The sequence below is a fragment of the Balaenoptera musculus genome, chromosome 14 (assembly GCF_009873245.2).
Source record: "Balaenoptera musculus isolate JJ_BM4_2016_0621 chromosome 14, mBalMus1.pri.v3, whole genome shotgun sequence".
Lineage (NCBI taxonomy): Eukaryota > Metazoa > Chordata > Mammalia > Artiodactyla > Balaenopteridae > Balaenoptera > Balaenoptera musculus.
In genome coordinates, this window is record NC_045798.1 from 86,980,623 (window position 1) to 87,004,364 (window position 23,742).

The 23,742-nt window shown below is 42.3% G+C and overlaps 1 pseudogene; it reads left to right on the forward strand.

Annotated features, from left to right (window-relative positions):
* Positions 1-918: 918 nt before the first annotated feature.
* On the forward strand, positions 919-23,485 carry LOC118906750 (annotated as a pseudogene).
* The last annotated feature ends 257 nt before the right edge of the window (positions 23,486-23,742 follow it).

Consider the following 23,742-nt stretch of genomic DNA (forward strand, 5'->3'; position numbering starts at 1 on the left):
CCTGCTTCTACTTAGACCACAGACTCTAAACCCTACGAAGACATTACTTCTTTCTTTCATTTGTTCTGCTCATTTACTTCTGGCCAGAGCCCAGGTTTCTAGGTTTTTGTGGGACAGGTAGCAAATCATGGTGAGAAAGTTCAGGATGGCATTGTTTGACTGTCGTAGTTCCACCAGGAGTAGGTACATTTTTCATGTACCTGGGCACACAGAGAGAGGCAGGCACATCAACTCCCAGGGTCACAGTAAAGAGTTATCTATTTATCCCTGGCAAACTGACTTTTTTTTTTTTTTTTCCCAGATTCATGAGAATGTGCTAGTACAGTGTGAATATGCAGGTGTCATCAAGACAAAGCAAGAGGTTGTTGATAACTGACAGTGGGAGAAATTCCCCCCAAAATGCACAGTTAACTCTTCTCAGGTCTCCTTTGCTTAATTCAGGCAGGCAAGCCTGAGAAACAGATTGTCTAAGGGCTGTGCTCTAAAGGTCAAAAAGGATGCACTCTCTCAGGTTCAGAGGAAAAATCATTAGAAAAAAAAGGCTCCTGAATGAGAACACTCAAGAACCTTCTCTACCCCTAAACACTCCCTGCTGCCCCGATGTTCAAACCAAAGGTTCATTAGCCAGAGTTCCCTAGTTTATCCAGGTTTTTGAGTTTCACATGCTGACTGTTTTAGAAGGTACCAGAGTAGATGTGGCAAAATATCCTTCCACAGGTTTGTTTGCACTAAGTGACCTATTTCAATTCCTTTGAGACCAAACAATAGTAATAATGTCTGCATGATAATGAGAAATTCTAATAAGATTTGGAACATCCTGAATTATTTAGAAAATAAATAAAAATTTCTGACCTTGGATATTTGCATGTGTTTCAAGTATGTTGCAAATCCCGGGAAGCATTAAAACAAGCATCGACCATGACCCTGCAACTCAGAATTCTGGGTGAGTCTTCACCCTGCTCCTCACTCTTTGCCATAGACTGTTCACCCAGATGTTAATAATGCCTTCTTTGTACCCGGAGGAGGATAGAACTGGTAATAATTTATACTTTCCCAAATTGCAAACCTGTCAATTTTGAGTGAAACAAAACCCAAAGTCTCCAGCTTCTGCTGAGTAAAAAAGGAGAACCCACTTGAACACCAAATATTATCATGTTATTTATAATATTGCTACATTATGCCCATGTCATGCTTCAAATTTGTTATCTGAGCAATAAAACATATAGTAGCTTTGGACTTTAGCTACATGTTCCCTTAGAAGGGAATACACAGACTGATTACTGGACAACCAATTAGCAAACTCTGAGTGATTCTAGAGAGTTACGGACAATCAATAGAAGATTTTATTAAGTGGTTTTATGTAATAATTTAATTTGGAAATTAAAGTTAATGCTTAAGGGTTGTATATTTCCATTTTATTATTTTTATAAACACAAAAATTTGAAATTTTCTTTTCCTATTTTATATTAAAGTATAATAATTATTTTTTAATTATAAATGCTTAGAAGGCTAATACACTAGCAAACATGTAAAGAGACATTTCTGTGCCACATGTTCAGTGGGTACTGTTCTATTACATTGATATTGTATTTGATTTATTTATTAGACTTTTATAATTTGTTTTTTTCTCAGGGTCTTTCTAAGGAGAAATTTATGAAAGTAAATGGACCCTTACTGGATTGGCACCTAGCCATCTTCTCGACAAAATTCTACCCTTTTAGGGAACGATTATGGCCTATGAATGGTAAACATTGATATTCTCTAAAACTCTTAACTTTCTCTTTCTGGACCTGAGTCCTTAAGATCAATTGGTGGCACTTGAGGAATTGTGACCTTTCTCGCCTTCTCTTAGAACCATTGTTTCCTTACATAACATGACCTGAAGGTGACCTCCTGGTCACCCTTGTAGGTCTGGCCACGTGAGTTCAGGAGGTCCCCAGGTGGTCACAAAAAGCTTGTTTTGTCTTGTACAAATGCAGGAATCTTTGTTCAGCCAATTGCCCTTTGGCATGCACTCTCATGCTTACCTTTCTGGGTACTGACCCTGCAAGCAGCAGACACTGAGGCAGGAAAAGGGGAAACTAGAAAAGCACATGGGAAAATGACTTTCTGGTTTAAGGAAATGTTACCAAATGCCAACAGCTTTTTTTAATTGACCGCAGTTCTCTTCAACCATGACTGCAGGACGGAGTGTGGCAGAAAAGGCTTCCGGGAGCAGAAAGATGGTACAAATGGGCTGTTCTTCCGCCCCCGTCTTGCTCTTCTTTCCTTCTCCACCTTCCACCTCCCACTTCCCATCCTACCTCCCACCATTTAAATTTGTCTTTCTTAACACTTTCAGAGTCTTTGCTAAAACTTGAATCCTGACTGTCATCCCAAGGCTCAAACAACGTGTTTAATCAATCATTGGTTCTATGACTGAGACTGAGTTTGGATTAAGATCAATAGGAGATGAATGAGCAGCTCTATAAGCCTCATGGCACTTGGAGACCCGCCAAGTACTCATTTCTCTGATTATGTAGGTCTATGTCTCTTCCTCAACTTACCTGTACTGCTTCCCAAAAGGTGTGCTAGGAATGAAAACAAGGGAGCTCTTCTTGGTGGGTCCCGGGTGGGGCAGCCACTGGATAGTTTTGTCCCCCTGCGTGGTGGATCCCCATGAGCTGTCGTCTGTGAATCTAATGAAGAATCTGGTCCATGCTGTGCATTTCTTATCTGACATTAGTCACACCTACCTTCCACAATGAGTCCGTTCCACATAATTTAACATTAAAAGATTTGGGTCACTAGAAGAAGGCCTTGTCTTGATGCGCTCCCCTAATCTTCATATATCCTCCCAGAATTTCCCCTTTCTTTGAACAAATTTATGGAAGTTCCTTTCTCCAGCATCAGTGTGACAGTGAACTCTGCCACAGAACGATTTGCATAGGAATTAATACACTCAAACCTTGAAACAAAGCTGAGGGAGCTTAAAATATCACTTCAGTACCTGCTGAATATCACATGTATATAATTAAAAACCAAACATTTCTTTTTTCATATCACTGATAGAACAAAACAGCACAGTGTAGATTTAGTTTGTTAGAAACCAAAAAAAAAAGAAAAAAAAAAAAGGTCATACACCATCATCATGTTCTATGCGTTCTATTCTGCTATGAAAACTTTATATATAGTAAATATAGAATACAACCTGGTTAAAGATAGAAGCTATTCCCAAAAACCACCTGGGCCACATCCCAGCAGCCAGGAATGTTTCCCTCCCAAGCTGATGACTCTCCACCTTCAAGGAAGAAACGTCATTAACATATTTGAGAGTATATTTTAATGTACAATGATCTCGACCAGGCAGCTCTTGGATAAAGGATAATAAGATTGCTTTGGAGGATCAGATTTAGAAAAATGAACTCATGTAATTTTAAATAAGAAATAAAGTAGAGGATGTGGAGAAAAGGGAACCCTCCTGCAGTGTTGGTGGGAATGTAAACTGATACAGCCACTATGGAGAACAGTATGGAGGTTCCTTAAAAAACTAAAAATAGAACTACCATACGACCCAGCAATCCCACTACTGGGCATATACCCTGAGAAAACCATAATTCAAAGAGAGTCATGTAGCACAATGTTCATTGCAGCTCTATTTACAATAGCCAGGACATGGAAGCAACCTAAGTGTCCATCAACAGATGAATGGATAAAGAAGATGTGGCACATATATACAATGGAATATTACTCAGCCATAAAAAGAAACGAAATTGAGTTATTTGTAGTTAGTTGGATGGACCTAGAGACTGTCATACAGAGTGAAGTAAGTCCAAAAGAGAAAAACAAATACCATATGCTAACACATATATATGGAATCTAAAAAAAAAAAAAAAAGGTCATGAAGAACCTAGGGGCAAGACGGGAATAAAGATGCAGACCTACTAGAGAATGGACTTGAGGATACAGGGTGGGGAAGGGTAAGCTGGGACGAACTGAGAGAGTGGCATGGACATATATACACTACCAAATGTAAAATAGATAGCTAGTGGGAAGCGGCCGCATAGCACAGGGAGATCAGCTCGGTGCTCTGTGACCACCTAGAGGGGTGGGATAGGGAGGGTGGGAGGGAGATGCAAGAGGGAGGGGATATGGGGATATATGTATATGTATAACTGATTCACTTTGTTATAAAGCAGAAACTAACACACCATTGTAAAGCAATTATACTCCAATAAAGATGTTAAAAAAAAAAAGGTGACTGTAGGTTGTGTTTTATAATACAAATGCAATAAAAGTATATCATAAAAATTGTGCAGTTTTCTGGTTTCTCTGAGTGTAAAGTTTTCTCTTGGTATGAGGGCCATTTCAGATACTGCATGTGACCCTTTCAGTCTGCCAGCAAGCCCTTCTGTACCCACTTGGAGCATCTTCTTAACGAATCAGAGCGTCTCAGGGCTGAAAGGGATTGTAAAAGCCGTCAGTCCACCCAGCTCAGTGTCCAAATGCACAGAGTGATTTGCCAAGTTTAGATAATGCAGCTGAGATTGTTTATATGTTACAAGTTGTCTGAATTAATAGGTTATAAAAAGAATTAATAAGACATAAATGCTTCACTCAGATCCCTCCCTTACCTAATAAATAGTGAAGCTTGAATAGTTGTAAATTCTCTCAAAAATAAATTACATTACAAATGTGAATTTGAATGGCATGACTGATTTATGGCTACTGCTGATTTAGAGTTTTTTCTATATTGCTTGGTTGGTCCATCTGGCTATTTTTCAGATTCAGAGTTTTATCTTACTTTGGTCTGTGTGAGCTACTTTATTCCTGGAAAATCAAATATAACATTTTAATCAAAAAGAAAGGAAAACTGTATCATGTGACTTCTATACAAATAAAGGAGAAAAGCATATTCATCAACATAAAAGTCAATACTGAGATAAAATTGGAACTTCCTGGCATTCATGCATTTTAAAATGAAAAGAGAAGCCTTTTAGAAAAAAAAAGCTTTATGAAATAAATACATTTGTGGATGTTAAAGAAATAATGAAACTTTACCAGTGAGTTGGGGAAAATTTAGGATTACAAACAAAAATATTTTTTTGTTAAACTAAGATTAAGAAGGAAGAGTGTGACATTATTTACCTTTCCAGGTCTTTCAAACACTAACCAAATTTTATATCAATACTCATTTGCATAAGTTCGATATTATGTTATATCCTATTTTAACTTAATTTGTGCGTGTGTGTTTTGTGAGTAAAATGTGGATACTGCCAAAATTGAACTAACGTTGATTCATTTAGTGGCTTTGGAAGTTTGAGATTTACAAAGTTGTTTGCTACTTTAAAATCAGATGTAAATCTGCCCTTGTTGTGTGCAGTCTGTTCCTTTGGAGACGGTTTTCCAAGTAGGGTTGTAGTCATTCAGAAAAGGAGGTATGAAATGTCAGAGTTGAGTGTTTGCAGCTACAGAATTTCATAAAATGTTGGTCTGAAGTTTTGAATTGATAAGATCAGTGAGCACATTTTTAACCAAATGATTCGTCTGCTCTTGGATAACCGATTCCTAAAAACTTGGCCTTGATGTTAAGTTGCTTTATAGTCAGGGGAATAGAAAAAAAAAAAAGGTTAACACTTATAATTCTCTATGAAAATTCAATGCAAGTCATTTTGAAACAAAAATGTGGAAGAAAGAGTTAAGATGAAATGAGAAGATGTTGTATAACATTTCATAAACGTCCCAGGTGTTTACTCTCACAAGTGGCTTTCTAGTCAATGGATTTACAGTCTGACCGATGTGTAGATTTCAGATGTCTCTGTTGGGAGCTTCGTGAAGTGATGCTGATGTCCGTTCTTTAAGAGAAGGTCACGGTGCCTGAGGGGGACTCCGTTTGCATCTACACCCAGGGCTGTGGGTTGCTGCTCGGCTTACGTGCTCAGGACAGCGCAGTACGCTGCCAATTATATAGAGCAATTTACATGCTGACACCTCTCGAAAACGTACTGTCAGGAGTTTTCAGTTAAAACCTACTTCCTCCCTGAAAAAGGCATAAGAAGAAGGAGGAGGAAGAGAAAGAAGAGGAGGGGGAGAAGCGGAAGCATTTTTGCTCGGTGCGTAAAAATAGCTTTGATTACGAGTCTTTTCATGCAGATCTAAAATGCCAACTCTCTGGAAGGTGAAGGGGTGAATAAGAAACCTCATGGAATTGTGGTCCCCGGAATTAAACAAACATCGCAAAACCGTGTGATTACAGAAGGTGCTTATCTTGCTTTCTTGAAACCATGCTTCCTTGAATATACTCTGCAGATCTCTTTGGATATCATATTCTTTATGCAGCTATAGTAGCTCTTTCTTGTCTTGTATTTGAGTCATTCCATCAAGGATTTAGTTGGGGATAAGACCTTCGGGAGCATCGAGAAGTCCAATGTTCTGTGACTCAAAATGTGGTCCATGAACTACAGCATCAACATCACCTGGGAGCCTGTTAACAACGGAGATTGGCAGTCCCACTTCAGCCCTACAGAATCAGAACGTGTATTTTAATAGGATTCCTGGGTGATTCATGAGCACAGTAATGTTTGGGAAGCACCGATCTCTCTTCCCGTCTCTTCCCAATCAGATTGGCTCATAGATTGGCATTAATGGGTGAGTTTAATAGAGAAACCAAGTCGTCTGACTGGAGCATTTAAGACGCACAAGTCCGATTTCCAAGCCATGAGGTTGTTTTGTTATTTACGTGGAGCCATAAAACACAATAGGATTTTTAAAGTCTATTTATATGCATAAAGCTGGCATACATATTCACAAATCAAGGCATTTGTTTTCATTATCCTTGCATGATAGCCAGTAACCCATAAATTTTCAATCCTGTCATTGCAACCTCTGAAAATCCTAAAACTGGGCATAATGAAGTTTTTGGGTGATTGAAATTAGTACCCTAATAACTTATAATAATTACTTTTATCTCTGGCTCTTGGATTATAACTGATCTGATTGTACCCATAATTGGTAAGAACATCATGTCTGTACAGCTACACCTCAGCATCAAATCAGAGCCTCTACCATCCGCTGGATTATTTCAACTCTCTTGACAATAAATCCCAGTTTCTGTGTCTGTGTCAAGTAGCAATTTGTATGATTCATAAAGGTGATTTGACTGAGACCTAGCCAAGAAGATGAGCAATTCACTGGTGGGAATGTAGACGCTTTGTTATTGAAAAGGTTACATTCGGCAATTTAAATCTTATTTAAGGAAAGAGAGAAGATATCTACTGAATTGCAAGACCAACCAAGATTCCTACTGATGGATGACTTGAAAGAAAGGATGAACTGAGTTGCAAGATTAGGAATTCAAAGCTGTGAGCACCTGCTTACATTAAATAAAATGTCTGTGTGTTCCCAGAAGTTCCATACCTCCCCTCGGATGCAGACGCTAGTGGGAGCTGCGATGGCCGTTTGTCTTTCCACTTGCCAAATTTTTGTTCTCTGAGCTAGTTCAGACCAAAGTCTAAATAAAATTTTAAAAAGGCTATCTAATTAAAAATGTAAACCATTTCTATATTTTTCTTTCTCTTTGCTAAATTTCCTCAATAGGGTACCAAAATAATTGGATGATAATTTCTTGCAGAGTGGAGAAAAAGTAATCGGGCCTGAAACTTTTTCTTTCCTGCTGGTAGCCGAGCGACCCTTTTAGGAAGCGAAGGTTGTAGGATCAGAGGGAAAAAGTTGAACTAGGTTTGTCTTCGTATTGCTTTTTCAGGGTTGAGCACATAGCTGGCATTCAGTAATTACTTATTAACTGGATTACACCTCTTAGCCTAATTCCTACTGTTGATAAACAGCCACGAGGGTCCCCTGGAGGGAAAAGGGGGTGCTATGCAGCGCCTGATTATGTACAATGTTCCCCTACCTGAGTCCAAATGCAGGCATTGTTGTGGGAAAAGGGAGCAGGTTTTTATAACCTATAGGTTTTTATAACCTGTTAATTCAGACAACTTGTAATATAATAACTAATTATAAGTTATTAGGGTAATAATTTCAATCACCCAAAAAGCTCATTATGCCCAATTTTAGGATTTTCAAAAGTTGCAATGACAGGATTGATAATTTATGGGTTACTGGCTATCATGCAAGTGTTGTGGGAATAGGGGGCGGCTCCTTACATTCTCTAAAATACACTTTTTCTCATCTATTAAAGGGAGTTACCCCTATATCACAGGGTGATTCTAAGCCTTCAAAATTATATCTAAAAGTGCGTAATACTTTGCCCAGGATGCAGTAAGACTCAATATACAGCCATCACTTCATCATTTCAGAGCGTTGCAAAGGAAAAGTACCGTCTTTGTCTTTCCCTTTTCAGTCCTTGACGTGGTGGGAAGGGAGAGGAGGGGTAGGGTTGAGGAAACCCGAGGGGGAGCGTGTCAGCACCACTGCTCTGAGGGTGGACCCCCGCCTTGATCGCTTGTGTGTTCCTGGTAAGCGTGGACCAGCAAGGGAACCTGTTTGTGAACATGTGACTCTCCTTTTTCAACCCCAGGAGCCATGCCAGCACCACCTTCCAACAAGGCTGACTTTCCACAGTCAAATCCTGGCATCCTATTGATGCAATGAAGAGTAAAGGGTGTCCTCGCAAGGTTGCTGGGTATTCAAAAATCTCAGGAATGCTCACTTTGCTGTACAGCAGAGATAGGGACAACGTTGTAAATCAACTATACTTCGATAAAAAGCTAAATTAAATTTTAAAAAATTTCAGGAATGGACCAGTAATGCTGTTCCACAATTCAATCTCATCTTTTGGCATAGTAAAGAAAACTGGTACATTCTCAAGTCCTTCAATTTTCTCAACTGGCTAAAATGAAGACATTCATTTCAAAGGAGAGAATTAGATGGATTTTTTTTTTTTTTTTTAAAGCAAGCTTTGAGGAAAGAGAGGGAAAGGAAAGGGAACATGTTTACTATAGTTGGAAGAGCATATGACCTTTGTTTCATCACCCTGAAAGGCAGAAGTCATCTATCAACTATTGGGAATGTCATTCGGTGTGCAGTCCTGTTCTCTCGCTTATTTTAGGAGTTGGCCCTGTGAGGCACAATTATCTGGAGCTTGAACTTCAGGGATTATATGTGCGATTCTTAGAATGGCCTATGGTATATCAGGAAACTTTTATGTATCACCCCATCATCAAACGTTTTCGAATTGTTAGATAATTTTAGCCCCATGTTTGTTAGCTGCACTTGGGAAGCCATGCCTATATTCTCACGGAGCTTGCGGAATGGAAACAAAGCTGCTTGAGATGATTATGTTGATGTATGTCTGTTAGTGTGTGGCTCCATTGACATATGAATCTTATAGAGTCACCTGGTAATATTCCAGCAAAATCATTACACTTCATCCTAGGTTGTCTTTTTCCTCTTACTATTTCAAGATGAAAGTTTTCAATACTAATGCTGCAAAGTGGGTATTATGTTGACTTATGCTAATCGATTTCATGGATGCTGTCATATTACATTGTTCAGCAAAGACACTGGTGAAGTTGCCTTGTGTCCACCGTTATCTTGCAAACAGCCCAGTGGTGTCAGAACGCAACATCCAGGGACACTCTGCCTTGTTGTGGGATAGCTTCTGTCTGGAGAGGTTTGCTAGGAATAGTGGGAAGGGAGGCAGAGAGGGCTGTGTCTGTGCTGTTATATGTCCTCTTAAAGAGAAAACAGTGTAAAAAAGGGCCGATGTATTGTGTGCGGGAGCGTGTGTGGATTTATAGTGGCTTCATTGCCACGTATTATTTTCATGGCAGCACTTCTGTAAACGGTGTGTCAGTCCCTCCTTGAGGAGCTTCTGGCTTTAGGATCTTACCACCAGCCCATAAACCGGGGAAACTCCACTGTTAGAGCTAAGGGTTCCAGAGGCAGTTTTCAAAGGTAAGTTTATTTGAAAATTCTGCAAGGGAGATTGATTTGGCGATTTTCAATGCTGCTTCTGCAAACCTTCTCGGGCGGTGTTCCCACCGTTCCCACCCCCGCCCTGAACAACTGAAGCCACTTTATAGGGAGCTCAAGAATTGTTGGACAGAGGTGGGTTTTCCCGTAATAAAGGCACTGCCAATGGGGTCGGTCCGCAGGAACGGGGTGGGCAGGCAAGGTGGGTCTCTACGGCCCTACTGCTGGTGGGCAAACCCACTTCATGGTCAGCATCTCCATGAAGTGCCCAGTGTCCCAGGGTCCCTGGGTCCCCCTTGCTCTTCTGGGACACCCCCCTCACCAGGGCAATGCATTCTGTCCCTACTCACTCTGCCTGTGTGCTCCCTGACCTGGGATCTCTTTGGGTCATTGGCTGTCTAATCTAATACGGTCATGCAAAAGAAGACTAATGATGGCTGAGAACTTGACATGTTGTCACTCCAAGATTTCAGGGGTCCCTCGAGTGCTTGCTGATGCCCTTAGAGCTGTGGTAAGATCTAGGAGACAGGAGCTATGGTACAGCTCTTTGTGAAGCTGCAGCACCCTTCCCCTGGATCACGTGGGTGGCTGATGACCGAATCCTCCCTGCCTGTCACAGTGAACTTGAAACTTGATCACCTCAACAGCCATGGAAGAGCCATACTATGCACAGTCTTGTAGCAGGAACTGAGAATCCAGGGAGAAAGAGGAACAGCCCTTGTCTCCCAGGAGCTAAGATCCAGAAGGTCACTACATTTTATTGTAATTACTGGTTAATGTGTGTGCGTGTGTGTTGTGTGAAGGCTTGAGTTGGCTTGTATTTATCTCCGTGTCACAGAAACCTCTATCCAGAGCTTTTGGAAAAGTGGATACTCCGTATGAGTTTAATAAAAACCAATAATCGTCTAAAGAAGACTGTGGTAAGTGTGAAGCTTAAGTCATAAGTTTCTTGCATCTGCAAAACATGCAACAGTATCTAAGAGGAGGGACTTTGTAATAATGGCTGAATAGATATCAAAGGGCAAAATGATGTGATTTCATGGGAAACTCAGGTCCATGATAATTAAGAACCAATCACTAAGAAGGAGCTCTTCTTGGGACCCTGTTTTCCATATTAATACTTAAAAATCATTTTCACACAAGATCTGTTAAAGTCGATGAGTGATGCTTTGGTCTTCCCATGTGTTGTGAAGTGTCCCCTCCGAGTCGAGATTTGAGCTCCGTCACTTCTCACCTAAAGCAACCGGAGATTAAAGATCTGTTCCTCACTTGCTCCTGGGGCTCTCTTTCTGGTCACCCCATTAATTTAACAGGAGAGTTTCTACCCACAGCCAAAGGGACCCTGGTTCCCCGGGAGTGGAGGATGCAGACGCCGAGACCCATGACCTCTTGCACAGGAGAAGATGGTATAGACTCAGGGATCTCCACCTTCTGCCCCTGGAAGAGAGAGCAGCACTTGGCCATTCCTCTGACTCCTGTTTGTTGAAAAGGTGAACTGAGTTTAATCAAAAGAATGCATTGGCCATTTACTAGTGGTGGTTTTGCCTTGCCAAAAAAAAAAAAGAGAAGTAACTACCATGTCACTGCTGGTAATCCATGAGGGAAAAACAAAGGATGGATAGTGAGGGGTCCTCCCTCCGACCCCTGCTTTCCCCCCCTCCCCTCCATTGTGTTGGCCCCTCCCGTGTTTGGACTCTAAGCTAGAATAATCACCATGTGAGGTACCAACTGAAAATTAAACACACACCTTTTCTTTTGACATCCATGATTTATTTTCCTAAAGAGCTTATAGATGTAGGGATTGGGGAGGGGGAGATGGAGGGGGAGGTCTGGTATTTACTTCACGAATAGTGTTATTCAAAGACCAGGAAAGAAATCCAATGTTTGCTGCGGCTTAAATGACAGTATTTATTATGTACTCACAAAAGGGTAGAAAAAGCGACTGTTGATTATTTTGACATTAAATTGCTTGCAATACATGAGGGATTAATTATGACATGGCACACTTCATCCTGCCACCTGAATTAGCTGGAGTTTTAAAGAAGGGTCTGTATTTACATCATTTGTCATATGGGGAGAATACGGATGTCTCTGTGCTCTTTTCTGTACCAGGTGTGATCAGGAATCCAGTGGCCTCACTGAACGCAGGCACTTCTCAATCAGATCGAACAAAAATCTATCGCTGGTCTTTATGGAGAATCCTCTTGTATGGAACCAGCGTTTCCAAACTCTGACCAAGCTTTCCCTGACTTGACTTTAACTGACAGTCCCATGGAGAGAAGTTTCCATCATTTGGGAGCAAGGTGATGAAGGCTCCTTCTCAGGGACCAGTCTCCCCAAACACATGTTGGGGTATAGAATGCGATGCACCGTTGGTCCCCAAGTAGAAGACTGATGAGTTTTGTTGGTAGAGGGGCTGACGTTTAGGTACAAGCACCTCTGGGAGAGGAAGGGAGGAGAAGGCACTGGGTCTTAGTAGCGGGAGGCCAAAGCCAACGCCCAGGGTGCCTGCGTGCTGTTGGCGACCAGAACAACTCTCCCTTTCATCTTGTTGCTTTAACAGACTAGGCGATGTTCTAGCCCACAGGCAATGAATGCAGCTCTTAGCCCCAAATCCCTGGACTTATTACCCACAGTTCTCAAGCTTGAAAGTAGAGCAACCTCAAAGACCTGGCACATCCTTTTAAGCGTAGAGAGCCAGAACACCCAAATCATACCAGAAAGAGGAAAGAACCGCCATGAGTAATGGAGCAAACATGTTGGTGTTCCCTTTTCCATCCTTGAATCTACATCTCCCGCAAGAATGAAAATACCCAGAAAGCTGAGGGCACGGGCACCACAGCCCCAAGAGTGGTCGAGAGAGGAGAAAAGGGATGGTCTCAGGACTTGCTTTGTTATGATCAGGACCTGATGCTTTCCGATCACAGGGTTCTGTGGGTTATTCTAGCTAGAGTCCTGGTGACTATCCCCTTAGTTAATTGCAAGAGCATCGTTATCAAAAAAAAAAAAAACCAAACCGTCAAATTCCTACACTGCTGACTACATGACTACATCAACATGATGAGGGGCTCAGTTTGTAGCTGTGGTTTGAAATATGTCTTTACAGCTTTTTGAGCACTTTATGTTTGAAAAATGCTTTCCCATCACTCTGAGTAGGTTTTCTTTGTGACAGCTCAGCAAGGTCACCTGGGATGGCCTCTGACGGATAGATGACGACACCTGGGTGAAGGTCACGTGATGGGCACACAGCGAGACCTGGGGGACGGTTCTACAGTCTCTGTGACCCCAAGTGTGTGGGACGCCATTGAGCCCAGGTCGTCTCTGAGAGGGCTCAGGGTGAGGTGCTTGGAAAGGCAGAGTGTGCTTCCCATTGACTCCGTGTTCATTTCTATATTATAGTGCACAGCGTCTCTATGAGTCAGGTTATTGAGTGTTCTGCTCTCAGAAGCCAAGGTGTGAGGGAGGAGAAGGCTGGAGGGACCCGTGCGGAGAAATCCAGCTCAGAGAAGGAATTACAGCTCCAGGATCGGACAAGTCACAGGATTCTGCCCAGGGCAAAAGTCCTTTGTAACAGATGAGCTGAGGCTCAAAGTAACACTGGGGGAATCCAATGTGATTTGTCCGCTTCACCCGCGGGAACTGTACATTTTGTGAAAAACGTACTTACTGCGAATGTGTGATGTCATTTATGTAACAAGAAAGAAGGTTCATCTTTTGTTGATGAACTCTTACTGCTTGGAGGAAAATACTAGAATATCTTACCCTGGGATCCAAAATAACTGTGATCCTTGAAAGAATTTCCCTACCCTGTTTCTGTTCATCTGTGGTATTTCCACATCTAGCATAAAAGAAAAATCCAATAGCATTGAAGTTAAATAATACATTTTTCCCTCCCAGAACCAATAAATCTGTTTAAAGATGCATTGCTACTTTTCTTGAGGGATAATTTAGACTATGTATCAAAAAAGGAAAATCAATAGTTTTTTCTATTACAAATAATTGCCTGTTTGACTCTTTTCCACTTTTTCTTTTTTATTTATTTTGGTTTCAAAATATTTCTACTGAGACTGCCTCATTTTTGTTTGTTTGTTTGTTTTTTATTTATTTATTTATTTATTTATTTATGGCTGTGTTGGGTCTTCGTTTCTGTGCGAGGGCTTTCTCTAGTTGCGGCAAGTGGGGGCCACTCTTCATCGCGGTGCGCGGGCCTCTCACTATCGCGGCCTCTCTTGTTGCGGACCACAGGCTCCAGACGCGCAGGCGCAGTAGTTGTGGCTCACGGGCCCAGTTGCTCCGCGGCATGTGGGATCTTCCCAGACCAGGGCTCGAACTCGTGTCCCCTGCATTGGCAGGCAGATTCTCAACCACTGCGCCACCAGGGAAGCCCGAGACTGGCTCATGTTTTAAGTCTAGACCAGCATGAGTTTTTATGAGACAATGTCTGCCAGTGGATGAGACCCTGCTCTCTCCTGGGTTTGGTGAGGTTCCCACACAGAGCATCAGGGGAAAGGCCAGCAGACCCAGGGGCTCTTGGGAAGAGCTTTGAGTTTAGTTGTAAACGAACAGAGCGTGCTCTTGGGGGTGCACACACCCCCTTGGGCACACAGCACAGAGTGCTTCACCCACCTGGCTGATTACCTGTGACCCCATAAGCATGAGCAGCATTTATCCTTTGTACCCAGGTGTGAAATTGTCAACTAGAAAATTGCTTCTTGTGTAAACTTTGGCCTGGCCGGCACAATCCAGGGTCCCTCTTTAAGTAACTAGACATGACCAGATGTTACCTGAGAATATCCAGTGCACAATACCAGTATCCAAAAGAATATCTGGTTTGCAGTACCTACTGGTGTTCTTTATTTTCAGACATTTTTATTAGAGAAAAGGGATGACTTGACAGGAGCCAACAACACACGGGTTGAATGAGACAGAGGTTTATTAGACTGACTTCAGCTATTCACCATTCAGCCACAGCAATAATGTCTAAGGATCTGATGTCAGGCACAGAAGGGAGGAGACAAACCTCGACCACAAATCTGCGATGCTCAGGTGAATAGGAGCATCCAGAGGAGACCAAGGCCAGATCTACGGGGGCAGATGGAAAGGCTTTCTTGAGGAGGTGACAGCTGAGCTGAGCCCTACAAGGCAGATGCACGTTGGTTAAGTGGAAGAAAGTTGAGGGGGGCACGGTGAGGCCATCTCACAAAAGAGCTGAATGGCAAAGGCAAAGAGTGTAAAGCAGCAGGGCTCCTGGGAGGTGGGGGGCAGCAACCCAGTGCTACAGGCTGGGTTACTGTTGGCAACCATCCCCCCCCTTCCCTCCCGCATTGCGGGCACAGTGTACTTCCCCACATCATGGATGCTGGGTTTGGTCCTGTGACTTGCTCTGGTCAATAAATATCAGCCATGAAAGGAGCAGGCACCAAGCAGTGACTGTGCCTTCAGTCTGGGCCTCAGAACACACACAAATGGAACAGATTTAAACCCAAACTGCAGTCTGCAGCCCACATGCCAGCTAAGCCCATCTTAACCCACTGGAGCCAAATCAGACTCATCCTGCAGACCCAGGCACATGGGGATGGTTGTTATGTGACATTATTAAGGCAATAGCTGACACTTACATTCAGCAAGGCTGAAACATGGGGTGTAGATCAGGAGACACAGGGCCAGAGGTGTAAGCAGGGCTCCTCGTGGACAGTCTTGTGTTATATTAAGGTGTTTAGCCTTTACCACTGACATATTCAGGGAGACAGGGATCTGGTTTGCATTTTAGGAAGAGAATTATGGCAGCAGTGTGGCAATCGGCCTTGTGGATGTGTGACTCAGAAGCTGTGTGATAATTAATTATAAGAGCTGACATCTACTGGACCCTTCCTATCTACCAGGAACCACGCTAAGTACTTTACCTCTTTCATCTTATTTAATCCTCAAAGCAACCATACAAGCTCTCAGATCACTTCTGTTCTACAAATGATGTATCTGTTTGCTAGATACCCTGAACTCTTAACTGTGAAATCGATCTGTTTATTGCAAAGTTAAGGTAAAAACAGGTCTGAATTATGGCAGTGTGGTGGGAGGGGAGGGGAGTATGATCTAAGAAATTACAAGAAACATCAGCCGGATATGCTCAGTGATTACATGTGGGATGTGAAGGAAGACTCCAGCATTTCCAGTTTAGGGAACAGAGCAGAAGATGGGGATTTGCACCAAAGAAGAGAATGAGGAAGGGAAATAGGGTGTGTGAAGATGGCTTTGGGACGACTTTCTGAAGGGACACAGTGAGCAGCTGACAGTACAGGTGTGGAGGCCAAGAGAGGGGCTGAACTGAAGGTGTGGTGCTGAAAGCACCAGCGCATCACTCTTGGGAGGGGCATGTGCCCTGAGAGAGGCGGCAGGATGGGGAGAGAAGACAACCAAGACCAGACCCCGGGGACACCGGTGTGAGAGGCAAGGGCAGAGACAGAGAAGGCAGACAAAGACCATCTGACTGTGACGCCTCAGTGCGGCTCCCTCGACATTGATAATGACATTGATAGTGAAGGCTGTGCCTGCGTGGGGGGCAGGGGGCATGGGAAATCTCTGCGCCTTTCTCGTAATTTTGCCGAGAACCTAAAACCTCTCTATTATCTATTAAAAACAAACAAACACATATATAAATAAACTTTTAAAAATACGATCTGAGATGCAGGGGGAGACCCAAGAGAGCACAGTTCCTCCGCCAGGCAACAGGCAAAGAGCAGCAAAGATGCTTTTTAGGGGGCACAGTTGGGGTTGCCGGTTGCTGTTGGCTTGGAGAAGAGTCTAGCAACGTGTAGGGAGAGAAAATTGAGTGCAGGGGGTTAGGGGAATGACTGGGAGAAGGGGAAGGCCAAAAGAAGGAGAAAAAATATTGATAGGTTTGATTCCATCCACATTTTTAAAAATCACTTGCATAAACAAGAAATGGAAAAACAAATGAGAAGCTGGCAAAGGTATTCCTAACAAACTAGAATTAATAGTAATAATGCATAAGGAGTTTTTTCTTTTAATGAGCAAATAAGGACACTAGAGACAGTTTAGATGGAAGGCGAGAAAACAGAACAGGACAGACTGTTTTCATAAAGGAAGACACACCAATGGCAAATGCAAATGCAATAACATAGTTGGCCTCAAACTAAAATGCAAACATTTTCGCTCATTGGGTTGGCTATGAATTAGCAAGAATAGGGGGACACGGATCCTCTCCCACACTGCTCTTTGTAGTACATGTTGATTCAACCATCTTTTGAAAACAATTCAGCAGTTATGCTTCAAGAGCCTCCAAGTATGTGCGTGTCACTTGGTGCAGTGTTTTGAAATCTGTGTTAATCCCACATCAGTAAAGAATGTACATGAGAGCTGGTAATCCAAGAAGCTCTCACAGAACAAGAAAATCTAAACCCCTGGACTGAGCACCAGTGAGGATATGACCACGTACCTTTTGGCATGTCCAGAAAGTGGGATACCAAGAGGCCATTTAAAAATCATGTTTTTGACATGGGAAGAGGTTCATGATTTACCATTAAGGAGAAACTACAGAATAGAAAAATGTGATCCTAGTTTTATTTTTTTTAAGTGCACATATGAAAAAAATGCACATATGAATGATGAGTTATTGCCAAGTTGTAGGATTACATACGATTTTTATTTCCTTCTGTATGCTTGCCTAGATCTTCCAAATATTCTGCAGTGAATGTGTATTATTTTTGTATTTAGAAAAAGGAAAACAATAAATGGTATTATTTTCCAAAAAAATAACAATGAATAGTTGATGGGGAAGGATTCCAAGTCGCTTGGTTCTGTGAAGGGAAGGGTTAAGATGGATCTGAGCGAAGATGACGAGGCAGAGGGAGGGTTTTAAAGAATGCCGAATGTCCCAGGTTCAAAGGCTTTAAGAAAACAGGCAGTAGGGAGGAAAAAATGAAGAGTCCAGGAAATAATTCATGGCACAACATTTAAGATGGTTAAAGAGTGTATAGAATCAGGAGCACAGCAAAGGGTTAGCCTGAACAGGAGAAAGGGTTGTTCCTCCTCTGAGAGGACAAAGGTATGGGAAGTGCCAACAGACATTTGTTCGATTGTTCGTTTGTAGACAAGTGGCAGCTGGGGCGTGTTCTGGGTGGTGGCAGAAGTGGCTACTGGGTGAGGGTGGTCCAGTTTGACCCACTGTCGTCATCACAGAACCGGGAACCCGGGGGTTCATACTACATCTGCTTACATTGAGGTGGCCACGGCCAGCTGCAAGGCAGGTTGGGAGATGTAATTGTCACGTGCCCAGAAAAGTTCCCTGTTCCATGACTGAGGGAAGTGCAGAGAATGGAGGCTGAGGGCCAATGAGCAGATTTGAAAAATGGTTCAGCTGTGAAGCCCGTAGGATTTGCTGGTGGGTTTGATATTGGAGTTTGAATTACAAACAGGATGAAGAACAAAATAGGTGTTTTAGGGGATGTGGAAAGATATACGGCCGGGGATCCAGAAAGAGATCTGAGTATATATTTTCCCAGCAGAGAATCAATTCTTTATAAGGAATGACACTGATGTGCTCATGATTGTCGCCATAATAGGGTAGCAACACTAGATCCCTAGGGTCACAACCCGTGACAGACCTGTTGCTTTCAGTCCAACCTACAACCAGGGCTGTGCCCACAGGCATGGGTCTGGGGGACCCTGCTGACAGGTCAGGCACAAAGCCACAATCATGACCTCCACTGTTGTTCTAATGAATCCCCGAATTGGTTCAATTTCTCGAAACAAAGGGCACATCACTTCACAGGTGTGGACACAGTTCGTACCTGAGTTCTAAAAACTCCTTGCCTGATGGGTTTTTTTTAATTAAATTAAATTTAATTTAACTTAATTTAATTTTATTCTATTCTATTTTATTTTTATTGAAGTATAGTTGATTTACAATGTTTAAGGTATACGGCAAAGTGATTCTATATATACTTATTCTTTTTCAGATTCTTTTCCATTATAGGTTATTACAAGATACTGAATATAGTGCTATGGGGTAGGACTTGGCTGTTTATCTATTTTATATGTAGTAGTGTGTATCTGTTAATCCCAAACCCCTAACTTATTCCTACCCACACTTTCCCCTTTGGTAACCACAAGTTTGTTTTCTTTTTCTTTTCTTTTTCTTTTTGGCCGTGCTGCACTGCCTGTGGGATCCCAGTTCCCCGACCAGGGATTGAACCCAGCCCATGGCAGTTAAAGCACCGAATCCTAACAACTAGACCAGCAGGGAACTCCCATAAGTTTGTTTTCTATGTCTGTGAATCTGTTTCTTTTTATAAGTAAGTTCATTTGTATCATATTTTAAATTCCACATATAAGTGATATCATATGACATTTGTCTTTCTCTGTCTGACTTACTTCATTTAGTGTGCTAATCTCTAGGTCTATCCATGTTGCTGCAGATGGCATCATTTCATTTTTTTATGGCTGAGTAATATTCCATTGTATATATGGACCACATCTTCTTTATCCATTCATCTGCAGATGGACATTTAGGTTGCTTCCATGTCCTGGCTACTGTACTGATGGTTCTTTTCTACTGGAAGACTTAGAGGGAGAAGCTACAGGAGTGCCATCGTTTGCCCGCAGCCCTTCCTGCCCTGGTTAAAAGTGAGTCACACACTCACATGTCCTTAGGTGCTTTCCTTTCTCAGAATTACCTGGTGATGGATGGGGGCTCAGGTCTGGTTTTGGCAGCCCCGGGGCAAAGACGGTGCACCCAGGTGCCATGAGTACAGAGGAAGAAGCTCCCCCAAGGCCGTGCCAACACATTCAGGATGAAACCGGGGCCACTTAGGGGGGTGACGGGCTGCATGTGTCCCTCCCCTCACAACGCAGAGGGTTGCCCCAATTCCATCCCTGTCCTCTCTTTCAGGACCACAGTGACCTGCTAACAGGATGAGTGACATGAGGGACATTCATTCTGAGATGCGCTGAGACATAAAAGCAAATCCTGGACCCTCCTTGGAAACATGACCACTGTCTCATTTTCCCCAAATGTTCACTTTTAAAAAGTGACGATTCATGACGAACTTTAGCATTTGGGAATCAACGCTGAGATTTTTAAAATTTTCCTAGAAAAGCAATGGATTTGTATGGTAGCACAAGCCCTTTCCACATCAGAAATCAGGTTTAGATATCCCAGCAGGCAAGTGGGAGGACTTTTGAACATTCCTTGTTTTGGGGGGGGTGAAGCTGAATACCTAATTCTGTGCTGTGGGACATTCCAAGTAGGAGCCCAATGACGTGGAGACGTGTCCTCGCCCCAGTCACGGAACGAAGGTGATAATCCCCAGAATTATCACGTGAGCAGGTCACAAACACTAAAGGACACAGATACTCATTTTCAGGGTCTGCACAAAAGTCCTGATGAGAAAAGCCTCCTGGAAATGGAATACACTTTATTCTGGCCGAAACACCTAATACTTCCCATCTACCTCATGGGAATATATGTTTTACAAGAGAGATGAATATTATCTCACAATCTGCCACAATACCTAATATCTATCACATTTCAAAATGAATACAATTAGTGCATAAATCTCAGCATTGGCAATTTTCCTCTCTCTCTGGAAAAGTTTTTTAATTGAAAGTATTTTAAGGGTTGAGAGAAAATGCACCATTTATTTCTATTCGATACTCTAAGTGTATTTGGTTACTTGGGAATAAAATAGTTCCTCCTTCAAAGGAAAAAAAAAATCCTTTAGGCTTATGTGACAATTGTATTTGGTAGAACGATGAACTGGAGTTTCAGTGGCTAGAATTTACAGAATGAATGATAGCACCATCTATAAAAGAAGATGCAGAATCAAATTCTCCAGTGACAGGAATTTCTTTTACAATTTTGAGAACAAAAGCATTCATGTAGAAGAAAATCTACATGGATGTGCTTTTCTATTCATATTGTTATAGCCTTTCAGTGCTAGAAATCTTGAAATACTAATAAAATAAATTTCACCGTTAGCCATTAACTTCCAATATGAGAGCAACATTTCTGTTAAAGATTTAACCTCTGTTTTCTTTGATAAGGTTGGGCTGTTAGTACAGAATTAACTAATTTAAGGTGAGGAAATTCAGCCCTTGCCATGATTCCAGCATCAGCTGTATTTTCTTTTAACTCAATTGAAACCATGTTGTGTTTTTTTTTTGAAAATTGCAAATTTTTCAAAACTGTAAAACTATAGAAGTTATTGAGGTTTTTTTTTTTTTTTCCTACAAGAAAATCATATTTGGGATACACAGAGCACTGTCCCTAAGCTAGACACTTCCATCTCAATTTCAGGTGACAAATGAACTCACCATTTTACCTGCTACTGTGGTTTTGGTAGTTACTCTTGAAAGTACTATAAATTCTTTGCTCTCCCAGAGTTGATAAACAATCAATCCACATTATACTGGGGCCAATAGAAGCTATGTTGATTCACAATAACTGCTCCTGTGGTCCTGGGGTGTTTAAGTGGAAAAGAAGAGAGAGCAGTTTGCTTCTGGGGGAGGTGGCTGTGTTTAGAGTCTCAGACACCTGCGAACCATCTCAGGAGCTGGACGCTCACGGGGTCAAGGGCAGATGTCGTGAGGATGAAGACAAGGCAAATTCAAATCACTTCTTTCCTTCTCATCCTTTCCTGTCTCTTTTGGTCATACTTTTCATTGACCCTTAACAACAAAACTATTTTCAGAGGAATCATTGAAGGATTTCTGTCTAAATATGATCATCAAAATCCTAGAACATCTCTGAGACTTAGAGGATGGAAGATTTTCCATCAGACAGAACGGTGTAGAAATTCTGTTTCCCAGATTGGTCTGCTAACATTTATTAGCAACTTTGGCATGTTTCTTTATTTTTCTGACTTTAAGTTTCTCCAGCTATGAAGGGGAAGTTATAAAATCTACTTCTCAGAGATCTTTGGAGAGTCAACGAAATGCTATGGAATGTACCAGATACCAGCAGGATTATTTTTGGAACTTTGTGGAATAATTCAAAAGTGCAGCAGGAAGAAAAAGAATAGATATTCCTGTTATTTGAAGTCCTCCATAAATCAAACATTAACACTACAGTAGAAATATTTTTTGGTAAACAGATTAAAAAAGTGAAAGAAGTTTAAATGAAGATCAAAAATATAATAAAGGATGCATTATAAAAGAAGAGGGAGGGGATGTTATCCAACAAACACGGTTGGAAATATTTGCAATTCAGGGGAAACAAAGTCACATCCCCTCCCCCCCCCCCCACAAGCCATGCTTGAAAAAAATTCTGATAAATTAAGGATTAAAGTAAAAAAGGAAACCATAAAAATATAAAACTATATATATTAACTCTTTAACTGGTTCCAAGATAGGGCAGGACTTGCTGTCATACAATTAAAGGCTACAATCAAACAAAATGACTGATAAATTTGACTGTATAAAGGTTAAGTTTTTTTTACATCAAAAATCATAATCCAAACTAAATGCAGATGACAAATGAAGACAAGATCTGCAACAAACATGAAACTAAAGAGTTAACGTCCTGAGCACGTGGACGCTCGGACGCCCCGTGGCTGCCAGCCTCTTGCCCAGCTCGCTCGGCGCCCCCCGGCTCTGCCCAGGCCCGCGCCAGGGCCTCGGGGCCAACGAAGGACCCCCGCTGTACGGCTGCCGGGACCTGCACGGCTGGACTGCCGCAGCCCGTGCACGCAGCCGGCCCAGTCTGAACTTCCGCTGCCTCAACCAGATCCTGAATGTCAAAAAGCAGAGTGTCGGATGAATTTGAGGACAACGGGAACTTTGGGTGACGCTGGCCCTCTGGACGATACCACCTATGAAAGACCGGCCGAGGAGACGGTGAACTCCTTAGCAGAGTTTTTTGAACACCTTGCAGACACACCTCACACATTTGAAGACTATGATGTCTCCTTTGGGAGTGGTGTTTTAGCAATTAAACTGGGTGGAGATCTAGGAACCTAAGTGATCAACAAGCAAACCCCAAACAAGCAAATCTGGTTATCTTCACCATCCAGTGGCCCCAAGTGTTACAACTGGCCTGGGAGAAAGTGGGTATCCTCCCACAATGGTGTGTCCCTCCACGAGCTGCTGGCCACAGAGCTGACTCAAGCCTTAAAACCCAAAATAGGGGCTTCCCCGGTGGCACAGTGGTTAAGAATCCGCCTGCCAATGCAGGGGACACGGGTTCGAGCCCTGGTCCAGGAAGATCCCACATGCCACGGAGCAACTAAGCCCATGTGCATAACTACTGAGCCTGCGCTCTAGAGCCCGTGAGCCACAACTACTGAAGCCCGTGAGCCACAGCTACTGAAGCACCTAGAGCCCGTGCTCTACAACAAGGGAAGCCACCACAATGAGAAGTCCACGCACCACAACGAAGAGTAGCCCCTGTTTGATGCAACTAGAGAAAGCCCTCACGCAGCAATGAAGGCCCAACACAGCCAAAAATAAATAAAGTTAAATCTTAAAAAAAACCCAAAAAAACCCCCACAGAAATCCCAAACTGGACTTATCTTCTCTGGCCTACCCTGGAAAAGGCACTTGCTGCTCAGCCTAATGCTAAAGACATTAAACAAAGACACCAGCTTTGTTCTGAAGCTGAATGGCTAGCTTTTCCCATTCATGCTTTTGAGGACAGTTGCGTGGTGTGTAACGGCTCTGTGAAAAGACCGTGTCGCCTCCCGCCCTGCCCCTGAGTTCAGATTTTTAACTTCTTTAGCTTTCTTTGGATTTATTGTCTGATTTCCCCTCTCATGTGATAGCCCTTAGCTTTCGTAATGTCTGTATGCCCATACCTTTATATATAACCTCACA